Raw genomic sequence first — 14,260 nt, 5'->3', positions numbered from 1 at the left:
TGTCGATAAGATTTAATGATAAGGTACCGAAAGAACATAAGTTTGTATTTTAAGTGGCAAGTCACCGATTAAATCAAGGTTATACAAGGTTTAAAGCGTGTGAGTATAATTGATTTTTGAGTTACTATTCCGCACCCTTTTGATTGTTCTATGGTTGTAAGTACCTAAGTGTATTTTTAGATATGTTAAGGAAGTTAAGCTAGAATTTTAAAGTTATGTAAGGATATTATACGAAACCAAACATGATTAAGGTTACACATGAAGTTCTGAGAATTATAAAAGAAGTTATCAAGAATTAATCTTTCAGTAAGGTTGATGGTATTCTTGGTTTACCTTTCCGCATCATTTATAAGGATTGTTTTTGTGTAGCTATCTGAAAGGACGCTTGATTATCTCCATAAAAGAAAAGCCGAACTAGAGAATGTAAGATTTTGCAAAAATGTTGTGAGGAAAAGTATGATTTATATTGAAGACATGAAATTGAGTTTGCGTATAAATCATTGAAATAAGTTATCAAGAATTCCGTCTATCAGGTTGATGATGTCAATGAATGTTATGAAACCCCAAGTGAATTGTGAATGATTGAGGAACGCAATGGAGTTGAGAATAGAAAATAGGCAAAATGACATAGAACCAGGTAGTCTGAACTGAGTTTTCTAGGAGTTAGATTGTTTCTATTAAAGGCACACTTGATGGCTTAGCGTTATCCGCAAAATTCGAGATTTACTGATTTAAAATATTAAGGATATGTAACAAAATCGTATGTTTAACGATATATTCTAGTCACGAGATTGGACTCGAACCCCTGCAACGAACGCAGTTAACGAAGTTATTCAACATAGAAGAAAGATCGGAGATCGAAATCAAAACGCATCGAATAAAGAAAGTCAGCGACAAGATTCCTGCAGCAAAGAAGCTCAAGAGCAAAACGAAAACGCAATATCTTCAAATAGTCGCCTAAGAATGATATAACGTACGAATCACGATGTTTTATGTAAATGTGTTGTGAATCAACCATGCTCGTATGTTAGATCAAATGATTATGAATGTAATGAATGTTATGAATGTTATGCTTATGTTGAATTTGAAATTTTCAATTTATGAACTACGTCTCTATGATATGGATTATGTTTATGCTGACATGATTGTATTGGTAATAACTAATGGTTATACATGGAAGCCGTCTCTAATGGAAGTTCTCCCGAGCTCAGAGTACGAGATTATTATTATAATAAATAACTTTTACAACTATTTGAGTCTTGCAATTGATAGATAAATATTTATTTTCATTATATATATACATATATTTTCAGAATTATAATTGTGCATTAAAAACTACTGTTTTTGGTGGAAAATATTTTCAAACAGGATCTCGCAAAGTAAAATAGGAGCCTAGTCAATGCTAACAAGTTTGCCCCTTTTATGTTCTTTGCTCCTCGATCCTATTATATGAAATCAAGTGGAGATACGAAAGACGATGGCTAGATGTAATTGACCTTAATGACAATTAAGGATCAATATATAATTTTGCCCCTTTTGCATTCTTTACTCTTCGATTCTAGGTCTCGAGTTGAAGCGGAGTCCTAAAAGATGATGGCGGAATGAAGGCTAGACATTGTCGGGATTGAAATAAAATTTTGAGATCTTGGTTTTAAAATAAAACATCATACTTTCATTCGAGTGTTTTCAATTTCATTAATCATTTTTATAAATCTTATTTTCAAGTTTCGAGGACGAAACTTTTTCTAAGGGGGTAAGAATGTAATACCCCGAGTTTTTAAAACTCGATTAATTATGCTTAATTATTTTTATTTAGCTTTAATCGTTTTAAATCCTAATTTCGAACTTTATTTTAATTAACGAAGTTTTATTTCGCTTGAATTTTTAATATTGCTACACGATTTAATTTTTTTCAATTTATAATTTAATTTTCATATTTACGAGCTTAACGAACTTTTTTAAATTTTAATTATTTTCGGATTTCTAAATTTATTTTATTCAGAAACTAAATTAATTATTTAACGTTCTTATTTTTATTCGGAAACTAAATTTATTTTTCGTTAACGATATTTTACAAAAAATTATTTTAGCTAAACATTTCTATTTTTAGTAGTTTCCTAAAATAGCAATTATAATTCAGAAATTTGCCTAACTAGTGAAAATTATGAAAATGCCCTTTTAAAGCCAAAATGCCATTTTTCTTCTTCTCTCTTTGCTCTCCACGTAGAAAGCAAGAATGAAGAGGTTTCTTCATTCCTCTCCTTCCCTCAATTCAGTCTTAATTCATTGCCTTGCTCCCCAAGGATTTCCCTTTTCACTCACTCTACTTGTTAATAATCAGCCATTCTTTTCCATTTTCCTCAACCAAAAATCAGAAATCAAAGAAAAACCAAACCCACTTCAACTCCTTTGTTTCCTGCAATTTCGAACCACCAAAAACCACCACCGTGCCAACCACCATCACCACCTACTGAACATCATCACCGTAGACACCAACACCACCACCGCACCACCATCACCCCTCGCCTCTCCTGCTCTTCTCCTCCCACGCACTCCCCTGCCTCCCTCTGTCTTTTCCCTTTTGCGGCACCACCAACGTCGCACCACCACTCCCAACCTTCCCCGCCACCTGGTAAACCAGCTTCCGCCCCAAATACTCCGGCGAGCTATTGCATCGCCGCCCAGAACCGCCCCAAGTCACCACCGCCAATTCCCCTGTTTCCTCTCTGTTTCGCACACTCATCACCCTCGCCGCAAACCATCGTTCACCACCGTCGCCTCCAGGCGCGGTTCGCGGTGATGCGCCGCCCAGCCCAGCCACCTTATTCCTCCCCCATCTCTCTCCTCCCCTTCGTGCCTCCCCTATTCACGCACCCGTTCCCCTTTCTCCTCGCGCCGCCGCAAACAACCACCACCACCGTCGCCTCTGGCGCGGGTTTGCGTGGCTGCGCCGCCCAGCTCAGCCGCCCTCCCTCCTCTCCTCTCCTCCTTCCTTCGTGCTCCCCTGCTTCGTGCCCTCCCTGCCTGCTCAGAAAACCAAAATCAATTAAGTTTCAATTTGAAACTTAATTGATTCTCCTTAAACACATAATAGGTTGGGCTATATCTCATTTGGGCCTTTTGGTGAGTTAAAAAGCAAATTATATTTTCAGATTTTCTATGTTATCATTTTTATGTTTAACAATTCTTATTATATAATTATTTACTAATAAAATGATTTATTATTTTCAGGTTTAATTATCAATTTTTCTAAAATAAATTAATAGCTTTACGTAACAAAAAAATCGAATTTATATAATGTTTTCATACAAACCGATTTATGAAATATATATATATATATATATATATATATATATATATATATATATATATATATATATATATATATATATATTTCAATTAAAATTTCGATTATTAATATTTTCGTTGAATTATGGAATTATATTATTATTAAAAATTCTTTATTTATAAACCATTTACTTATAAATTTATTATTTATAAAATATTAATTTTAGATTATTTATCGTTTAATACTAATTCAATAAATTTAATATTCTGAAAGAAATCGGACTTGGAGCTCAGGAAGAACGATCCATCCGACGGGAAGTATAAAACTACGATTGAGGTAACGGTTATTGCTAGTACCCGCAATCCCCTTATAAATGTATTATGAAATTATGACGTTATGATTGAATTTATGAATTAAATGTTTTGATGTGTTTTATGGATTGTGGGATGAAATATGATTTGTTTGAATTGTTTATTATGATATGATTTGATTGAGTTTTCTCATAAAATGATGTTTATATGATGCGTTGAATGAAATGATGTTTTATTGATCCCAGGATCATAATGATGTTTTATGAGCTAAATGAGTTATGTTATTTCGAACTGAAATACAAGCCAAGGCTTAGTAAAAATACATAAAACATGATAAAATGAAAGTGAAAGACCTGGTTTGTCTGGCGGTATATAAACTACCATCTTCCTATCTACCGGTCATGCATGCACCACGAACACCTGTCCACCCATGGATTACGAGCCCAGGCTCCCATGGTTATGAGCCCAGGCTCAGGGCCCAGGCCCATGTTACGATGATGAGCCCAGGCTCTTATGGGCCCAGGCCCAGTGGAGAATTCCTTCATGGTTCGTACTTGCCGACAACTAGCATGTTAATTAAGAGTTTATGAATGACGTTTTCATTAAAAGTTTATGAATGAATTGAATATGATGTTTTATTAAATGTTTTACCTATTCTATTCTCCCTGTGTTATTAAATAAAATGAATTGAAAATGAATTTACGTTGCTAGGGTAGTCGTTACTGAGTCTTCGGCTCACCGTTTTGTTTTCCGTTTTAGGTACTGCGGGAATCGATGGAAACGCGTAGTTGCGAGGAATTTCACTTTTATATTATTCACCTAGTTTATGCTTGATGTTTATAATAGTTTAATTAAAGACTTTTAGTAATTTATGTACTTGTATTTTGGGAATATAAATGATTATTATATTAATTTGGAGGTTTTTATGGCTTATGTATGATGTTGCCTTGCAATTTCCAAGAGGGAATTACGGCAGATAATGTCCCGACCAAATTAGGTTAATTCCGCTGCTAATTATGTTTTAATAAGGGATTTAGAGGTCGGGGCGTTACACCAATGGTTCTTCAAGACTTGCCCATCTAATTTCCTGAGCATATACGTGCCAGGTCTTTTTTCAAAATGAATGACGTAGGGTCCTTCCCAGGTTGCCGAGAGCTTTCCGATTATCCTTCCCTTCTAGACTGATGCAACGTTCCTGAGCACTAGGTCTCCGACCTTTAGAGGTCTGGCATTGACTCTTCGGTTGTAGTGCTTGCTAACTTTTTGTTGGTATGCTGCATTCAAGGTCCTAGCATTATCCCGAGCTTCGTCTAGAAGATCCAGGGATTTTGACAGAAGTTGGTCGTTGCTTTCTCCGTGAACTCCATCATACTTATTGTATGACTGGATTCTTAAACTCTCTGTGTCGATCTCTACAGGGATGACAGCATCAGATCTGTACACTAAATGGAAAGGCGTTTGTCTAGTGGCCTCTCTCTCGGTGGTCCGAAGGGACCAGAGTGTTCCTGGCAGTTCCTCCAACCACTTGTTCTTCTCATCTTCCACTCTTTTCTAGAGTGGGTTAAGGATCAGTTTGTTTGCTGCTTCGGCTTGCCCGTTGCTCTGCGTGTGGCATACCGCTGAGTAAGCTAGGTGGATACCAAACTGTTTGCACCAATTTTGCAGTGGGGTATTATCAAATTGCTTCCCGTGGTCGAAGACCATTAGCCTTGGTATGCCGAACCTTGTGATGATGTTTTGCCGAATGAATATTTGGACTTGGGCTTCTGTGATGGCCGAAACTGCCTCGGCCTCGATCCACTTGCTGAAGTAATCCACTCCTACAATCAACCACTTCTTCTGGTTTACAGCCGAGGAAAATGGACCAATGATGTCCAATCCCCATTTTCTAAATGGTAAGCGGTATAGTGTTGATTGTAGGGTTTGTGCTGGTTGATGGATGGCCGGTGCGAATTTCTGGCACTTCTCCCACTTCTTCGTCATCGCCTTTGCTTCGGAAACCATGGTGGGCCACCAGTATCATGCCCAGAGTGCATTGTGTTCTAGGGCCCTTCCTCTTAAATGGTTTCCGCAGATGCCTAAATGGATCTCTCTCAAGATGTAATATGCGTCGGTCGGCCCGACGCACTTCAGTAATGGGGCCGAGAAAGATTTCCTCATTAGCTCTCCATTGGCATCAATGATGAACCACCTGTTGAATCTTTTTAGCTTCTTGGCTAGCAGTTTGTCTTCGGGAAGTTCTCCCCTCTCCTTGTATGCTATAACTGCGTCCATCCAGCTCGGCTCGGATCGCAGATTACATACTGTAGGGGGTGGAAAGTTGATGCTTCTTTTCTAGTAAACTTCCACATGGACCGACCTGTTCAGGTCGATGAGCTTTGAGCTTGCCATCTTTGATAGCGCATCAGCTTGTGTGTTTTGTCCTCGGGAAATAAGGATGACTTCGAAAGATCTTAATTTTGACGTTAAGGATTTAATTTTTGCTAGGTAAGCTGTCATGCTTGGCTATTTGGCCTCATACACCCCTCGGATCTGGTTGATGAGAGTCGAAGTAGGGTCTTAGCTTTCTTGCGGCTACCACCACCGCGTAAGCTACCTTCTCAATGAGGGGGTACCGAGTCTCGGCGCCTGTTAAAGTTCGGCTGGTGAACTAGATTGGCTGTTGCTTTTTTTCTTCTTCCCGAAGGAGGACTGCACTTACAGTCCCTAGACTGACTGCCACATACAAGTATAGGTTTCCCCTTCTTTTGGTGTAGTCAGCGTCGGCAGTTGAGCTAGGTGGGTTCTGAGTTGTTGGAACGCATCCTTTTGTTCTTGTTCCCATGTCAGCTCAGGATCCACCTTACTCGGGATGCCTTTCTTCTTAATAGGTTCTACTTCTCCTCTTGGGAGGGTTTTTGGTTTGAGATCTTTAAAAAAGGGGGCATCTTTGTCCGAAGCTTTCGAAATGAACCTTGATAGTGCAGCTAACCTGCCTGTTAGCCTTTGCACGTCTCTCTTTGTCTTCTGCTCGGGAAAATCCAATGCTGCCTGGACCTTGTCCGGGTTTGCATCAATCCCTCTCTCGCTCACCATGAATCGGAGGAATTTTTCTGACTTCACCCCGAAGACGCACTTCTTTGGGTTTAATTTCATTTTGTATTTCCTCAGGTTGCCGAAGATTTCGGCCAGGTCTTTGATATGGTCTTCTTCTTTGACGCTTTTTACTATGCAATCGTCCACATAAACTTCGGCGTTCCTCACCTTCTGATTGGCAAAGACATGGTCAACTAGCCTCTGATAGGTTGCTCCGACATTTTTCAAGCCGAAGGGAATCATTCTGTAGTTGAAGACCCCTGCACTCGTGATGAATGTTGTCTTTGCTCTGTCGTCAGGGTGCATGAATACTTTATGGTATCCTGAAAAGGCGACCATGAAGCTTAGCAGTGCATGGCCGCTTGTTGAGTCTACCAATTGGTCTATCCTCGGGAGAGGGTAGCATTCTTTGGGGCAGGCTCTGTTCAGATCTGTGAAATCCACGCACATGTGCCATGAGCCGTTTGCTTTCTTGACCATTACCACATGGGCCAGCCACTTGGGGTACATGCACGGCTCAATGAAACCTGCCTCTTGCAGTTTCTTCACCTCTTCGGCAATGGTTTTGTTCTTTTCCGAGGAGTGATTCCTCTTTTTCTGCTTGATTGGTCAGGCTTCGACACTGACATCCATCTTGTGACAGATCATCTTCGGATCTATTCCTGGCATGTCAGCCGCCGACCATGCAAAAATGTCTTTGTCATCTCTCAGCAATTGTATGAGATTGATTCGGAGCCTCGAGCTTAGGCCTTTTCCTATTCGGACGCTCCTGTTTGAATCATCTTTCAGGAATGACATCTTCCATTTCTTGATCTAGCTCGGGAGAAGGAGTTTCTGGACAAGCATCAGCCTTTGCGGGTTTTACCAGACCGCTCGATCCGGCCATTCTCCTCTTAGCCTCTTTTTCCTCTCTCGAGGGCTCTTGTTTTTCATCTTCATCATCTTCGGAACCATCTCCCAGCCTCGGGTTTCTGATAGTAGTGTGACAAGTTCTCCTTGCGACCTCCTGATCTCCTTTTACTCGCTCGGCGGAGCCTGCGTCCGAGACATATATCATCATCTGATGGTATGTGGATGGGATTGCTTGCATTTTGTGGATCATGGTTCGTCCCATGATGACATTGTACACTGAATCGCAATCCATCACTAAGAATTCCTCTCGGACGTTCCTTGCGGCTTGGCCTTTGCCGACTATGACTGGTAGGGTCATCTTTCCTCGGGGAACCGCCACGGATCCGTTGAATCCGATCAGTGGATAACTGACTTTTGTTATGGATTCCTCAGCTTCCTCGAGGATTAGCTGCTCAAAACAGTTTCTGAAGATGATGTTGACAGCATTCCCTCCATCGACCAGTACTCTATGAACGTTGTGGTTGTTGAGGTCCATGGAGATTACCAATGGATCTTCGTGTTTGTACTGGACCTCGAGGCAATCGTCAGCGGTGAAAGTCATATTCGGTGGATGGGGTTCTTGCTCCCCCACAGTGCTGAAGTTGACTCGGTGGGATAGAGCTCTTAAGTGCTTCTTACTGGCATGGGCTAACCTCTATCCCCCGAATACCACTAAGATATCATGCTTTTTCTGCCCTGTGGCTTCGTGTATTCTTTTTAGGGGTTGCTCCTGGGGTTTTCCACTTGGAGCTTTTTCTTTTTCCAGCGCTCCCTCTACTCTTTGCTCTACCAGGTATTGTTTAAGATATCCTCTACGGACGAGATCTTTGATGTTGTCTTTCGGCTGATTACACTCTTTAATATTGTGGCCGTGGTCATCATGGAACTCACACCACTTGTTTCTATTTCTGTGTTGGGACTTCAGCTTGGCCGGTTTTTGCCATTTCTCATCGTATTTGTGGAGGTTGTAGATTTCTTTTCGGGGAAGCGAGAGGGGGTGTAGTTGGTGTACTTGGGTTGAAGTTCACCCTTTTCCCTTCCTTATTCGGGCTGACATCTCTCGCACCCTGTTTCTCCTTCCCCTTTCTTGAGTTGCCCTCGGGCTTACTCTGGTTTTCTTTTGTGTCCCTCGGCTCCGAGAAACTTTTCAATTTGGCAGCAGCTTTGTTGAACTCCTCGGTTCTGATAAATGCATATGCTATTTGCAGCAAGTCGCCTATCTTGGTGGGATTTTTCATGGACAGCTTATCTCGGAACCTTCGTTCTTGGAGCACGTGTTTCAGCGCGAAGATTGCCACGTCAGGCTGTAAGTTATGAATGTTGGTTGATTCTTTCATGAATCTGGCCATGAAGTTCTGAAGGCTCTCGCCTCTCTCTTGCTATATTGTGGTGAGTTCTGCAATAGTTCTCTCTGGACGGTTGTTACTGACAAACTGCACTTTGAATCCCTCACTCAGAAGCTGACAACTGATCCCTTCGGAAACGACCTGAACCATTCTCCCGCCACTCCGGTCAGCGTGGTTGGGAAGTATCTGCACCAACATGCTTCGGATTGGGGGCACAAGGACATCTACTGCTCGTATGAAGTTTTGTGATCTCGGGGTCGGTGGTCCCGTTGTATGTTAGGTGCACGGAAAACCTTACCTTCGGGATCTCTTCCAATACCAACTCTTCGATGAATGGGGAGGATGTTGGATTCATAATTTTCCTTGTTAGCCTCGCTCTAATTCCTCCACTCCTCGAAGTCTTGGCGCGAGAGTGCTCGGGAGTGCGTCGGGGGCTAGGAGTCCGGTCACGTCTCCTTCTTCTTCTACCAGCAGTTCCGCTACTCTTCTCAGGCCGATCACCGTACCTGCTCGAATCGTCGATCCTCTCGTGAACCGAAGGCTTCAACCTGCTGAGCACAGAGCTTCGGATTCGAGTATGTTGACTTATAGTTTTGCTTAGGAAAGTTTGTGGGGTGGGAGATCTGAACCACTCTGGTTGATGCTGAGCCCTTTTTTGAGTGTCCCACGTACTTTCCACCCACCTTGATGTTAGACGAGTTCCTGTCAGCGGTGGGAGTGTTTGATCAGATCTAAAGATCTCTCCACTAGGTGGTGGCTCCAGATTTATTCGTCGCCTTGTCCTCCTCTGCTCGCGGCGGTCATTTGCCAAACCATGTTCCTTTTCATTGAAAAGAAAGTTTTGCATTATGGTTATGGATGCAGCGAGCTCTTCCAGCGTAGGGATTGGAGGTCCAGAAGACACTGCGGTGTTAGCCTGGCTCGGCTGCGGTTGTGCCACCGACCGTGGGCGTATCTCTGACTGGAGACGCACCTCTGCTTCAAACTCTTAGTCCGTATGAACACTAACATTTGTCATTTTTGGAGAAAAAATGGCTGATTTCTCAAGGCTTTGAAGTACCTTCCCCACAGACGGCGCCAAATTGTTCAGGTGTTGAAACAATGGGCTTCGGATGAAGGCCCTATTCATTGATGTGAAAGATCTTGCTTGCTTGATTGGGCTGTGTCCGAATGTGCCTGCACAAGGAGCAAAGTCACTGGCCTCGGGGGTGTTCCGAGGAAAGCCTCTCCGATGCCTAAGTAAGCACAATGCTCAGATTCTAAAGAGAGAATTCCCTAGAGAATAGTGTTAAGACAATAAATTGGACGTACCTTGAGGCGTGAGCCTTGGCGGCTTATTTATAGTGTTTGTGTAGTAAATTCCCATAGGTCATTTATTACTTGGTGGGCTTTGGGCCTTGTGTTTGGCTGGTTAGCCTTTGTGGGGTAAATGGCTTATATGTTGATGTTTGTAGCCTTTTGGATTTTGGGTCTGCTGACCCAATTGGGGTCAATTGGCATCCAAACAAGTACCGTTGTATATATTAGTGGTTGTTGTGAATAAACAGTGTTGTGAATAAACAGGAGAGAATAAGAGAGAGAGAATAGGGTTGTATATTATTCCACATAGTACCAGGTATATATAGGATACAATAGTTAGGGTTTTACTGAACCCTAGAATATGCCGGAAATATTGACGGGGGTATAATGGGCATCCATATTATATTTCATAACACTCCCCCTTGGATGTCCATTATACAAAAATAAAATTTCTCTCTCAAAATAAAATATTTTCTAATGCGCGAAAATGCTGCCTCATTAAAAACCTTACCAGGAAAACCCAGTGTGAAAACCATGGTTAAGGGAAAAAGAGTGCAGCGCGCATCTACTCCCCCTCATGATTACATAACTTGAGATCTTTGAGATGACGCAATCCAATCTGGTAAACTAATTTCTTGAAAGTAGCAGTTGGAAGCGCCTTGGTAAGTAGGTCTGCCAAATTTTCACTTGAACGAATCTGCAGAACCTGTACATCACCATTCTTCTGCAGGTCATGGGTGAAGAAGAATTTTGGTAAAATGTGCTTTGTTCTATCACCTTTGATGTATCCATCCTTGAGCTGTGAAATGCATGCTGCATTATCTTCATACATAATTGTTGGAGCTTCTTTCCCTATGGATATGCCACAATCTTCTCGTATATGTTGAATTACAGACCTTAACCATACACATTCACGACTAGCTTCGTGGATAGCTAAAATTTCTGCATGGTTAGAAGAAGTGGCTGCAATAGTTTGCTTCATGGAACGCCAAGAAATGGCAGTATCACCACATGTGAAAACATATCACGTTTGTGATCGAGCATTATGGGGATCGGACAAATAACCTGCATCTGCAAAACCAATTAAGTCTTCTTTGATCTGGTTAGAAAAGAATAATTGATATGCATGTTTTATATAGTATTTTTACCCCCGTCCCTTAGTACTTTTATGTGTCAAACGTGCTCTTAGGAGCCGTTTCTAGTACTAATGTGTGTTATTGAGTGTGCCTTGAGTTTCAGGTTTGATTATGAGAAATTGGTCGTTTTAGACCCATTTCATTGTTGATCTAGGCCACTATATGAGTCCGAGAAGTTCGGGACCTCCATCGTCGACTTTCGGGAGCCTTGGATGCTTATGGTTGAGCCCCGGGAGTTAGACTCAGTGATATGGGCAAGCTACATTGAAGATTGCAAATCGCCCTGGAAGTTGTGGGCGAAATGCAACCATCGGGCGGAATTATAAGCAATATGGAATCATCAACGCGCGCCCGATCGGGCGCAGCTCGCCCGACCCGGATCGGGCGGTCAATCTGGAGGCTGTATGGAGAGTTCACAAACCGCCCGATCGGGCGGATTTTGGCCCGATCGGGCCGACTATCGAGTGGATCGCCCGATCGGGCGAAGCGACGCCCGATCGGGCGAAGCGACGCCCGATCGGGCGAAGCGACGCCCGATCGGGCGACGCCAACCCCCAGCACTTATGCGCGAGTTTTCTTTCCGTTTTTTGGGCTTTATTTTGGGCAAACTATATAAGCAAGCCTTAATTGTTTTTAGAGTACACTTTATTTTCTAGTATTGAAGCTTAGTATTATTTCCTTAGCCTAATTTTCTCTCTAGTTTATGCAAAAACACTTAGTTTAATTCTCAATAAAAATTCAAGCTTTCAATTCCCTTGTTCTTCAAATAGGTATTAATTCTTATTTCAATTCATTGTCTTGCTTTAATAATGCTTTCAATTATGATTATTGCTTTGTTAATTGTCAACATGCTTGAGTAGTCTAATTTCTAGGGTTGGGGATCCATGAATAATATGAAGGGATGATTGAATGATTATGATTGTTTGATTGTAATTGATTCCTATTGATTGGTTTATTTCACTATAAAATTAGATTTGCGCAGGTTTAATTGTGGTAGTTATGCAATATCAAATTAAGATTCGAGAGATGCAATTTGATGTTTAGGCTTGTGTCAATAGGTAGAATTAGAGTTAATACGTAGCGAGAGCCCGTTAATTCTAAGTCTATGATTAGTATCGACTTGAGAGAGCATGCTAATCTAATTAATTACTTTGTTGATTATCGTGATTGTTCAATGTCCTGGATTATTATTTGTTGGCAAACCTATACCCTAGATTCCTTAATATATTGATTCATTCTTGTTTAATATTCGTTCGTAGTCTTAATTTACAAACCATCAACCAACTTTGTTCACAGTAGTCTAGATTAATTAATTGATAGTAGAAAGAACGCCTGTTTCCCTGTGGATTCGATCCTGACTTCCCTTGCTACCTAGCTAGTGGACCTTAGGTTATTTTTTATTAGATAATACGACTTTAGCCTGTCAAATTTTAGCGCCGTTGCCGGGGAAACGGTTTTATTTTCTGTTGTTGATTGCTTACCCTAGATTATTGTTTGTTACTACTCAAGGAACTCACGTTCCTTGAGACCGGATCTCACATTGTTTTGTAGTCTTTGTCTATGCCCAGGACCGTAGGTACTAGTAATCTTACTCCATTCGATCCTGAGCCCGAAAGAACCTTTCGTAGACGAAGAACTTTCATTGCACAGTGTGGGAATTACTCTGATTCTGATCATAATATTGGCAATCTTTTTCCTTCAGATACAGATTCAGTTTCAGAGATAGAGATGGGTGACGAAAATCTGATACCGCCACCTACCCCACGGCTTACAGACTATTCTAAGCCAAGTTTGTCCGTGCTACCAAAGGCGATCATGCCTTCTATTGCAGCTGAAACCTTCAAGATTGAGCCTGCATTGATTAACATGATCAAGAGACGCCAGTACGGTGGGGAACCAGGTGAAGATCCGAATCTTCACATTCAGTCCTTTATCCAATATTGCTCCACCATCAAGCAAAAGGGATTGACTCCGGAGCAGACTATGGAGATACTTTTCCCGTTCTCTTTGAGTGGGAAAGCTAAACTGTGGATTAATGGGTTGAATCGGGCGGCTTTGAAAATCAATAATTGGGAATCCTTGGCTCTTGCTTTTTATGTTAAATATTTTCCACCTGAGAAAACGGCTCGTCTGAGGGGTCAGATATTAGGTATCTCGCAACAAGCGGATGAGAGTTTGTTCGAGGTCTGGGAGAGATTCAAGGATTTGCAGAGAGAATGCCCGCACCATGGTTTGGAAGATTGGTTCTTGATTCAGCAGTTTTATAATGGTCTGGGCAATGAGTCTAGATGTTTGTTGGATTCAGCTGCAAGTGGGAGGTTCATGCAACTTGAGGTGCCTAGAGCTATGGAGGTGATTGAGGAGATAGCCATTCACAATGCCCAGTATGGAAATCCTAGAGGTCTATCTAACAGGGGTGGTAAGCATGATTTAAATTATATTGAACAATTAACTGCCCAATTGACTGCTTTACATTATAAGTTTGATAATATGCAAGCGGCCAATGCTCAATCTGCCCAACCTGTTAGTGTAGCTGCTATGAGTGCCCAACCTACTACTATTTGTGAAAGTTGTGGAATGTCTGGTCATTATGCACAGGAATGTAGGAGCTCTATTGAACAATGTAATGCATTTCAATCCTACAAACAAAACAACCCATTCTCCAACTCTTACAATGAGGGCTACAAAAATAACCCTCTGCTTTCCTACAGGAGCAACAATATCCAAAACCCTCACCAAGTTCAACATCCACCACCACAACCATATCAACCCCCACACCAACAATCTTACCAACCCCGAAACAACTACAACCAACAGTCTAGTGGGCCACCTGGGTTCTCTAGACAACACACATCACCCCCACAACCACAAGCTCAAGCCACACAGCCCGACCCTATGCTAGTAGAGATGAGA

General features: G+C 41.7%; 1 non-coding gene across 1 annotated transcript; it reads right to left on the bottom strand.

Moving 5' to 3' along the window:
- Nucleotides 1–13,474: 13,474 nt before the first annotated feature.
- LOC130470951 (small nucleolar RNA R71) lies at nucleotides 13,475–13,581 on the bottom strand. The gene has a single exon (XR_008931663.1). It is a non-coding gene; the product is annotated as a small nucleolar RNA R71 (small nucleolar RNA).
- Between the last annotated feature and the right edge of the window lie 679 nt (nucleotides 13,582–14,260).

This window comes from Spinacia oleracea, chromosome 3 (genome assembly GCF_020520425.1).
Source record: "Spinacia oleracea cultivar Varoflay chromosome 3, BTI_SOV_V1, whole genome shotgun sequence".
In the NCBI taxonomy this organism is placed as follows: Eukaryota; Viridiplantae; Streptophyta; class Magnoliopsida; order Caryophyllales; family Amaranthaceae; genus Spinacia; species Spinacia oleracea.
The sequence above is the reverse complement of the archived record's forward strand: the minus strand, read 5'-3'. Positions and strand labels throughout refer to the sequence as shown.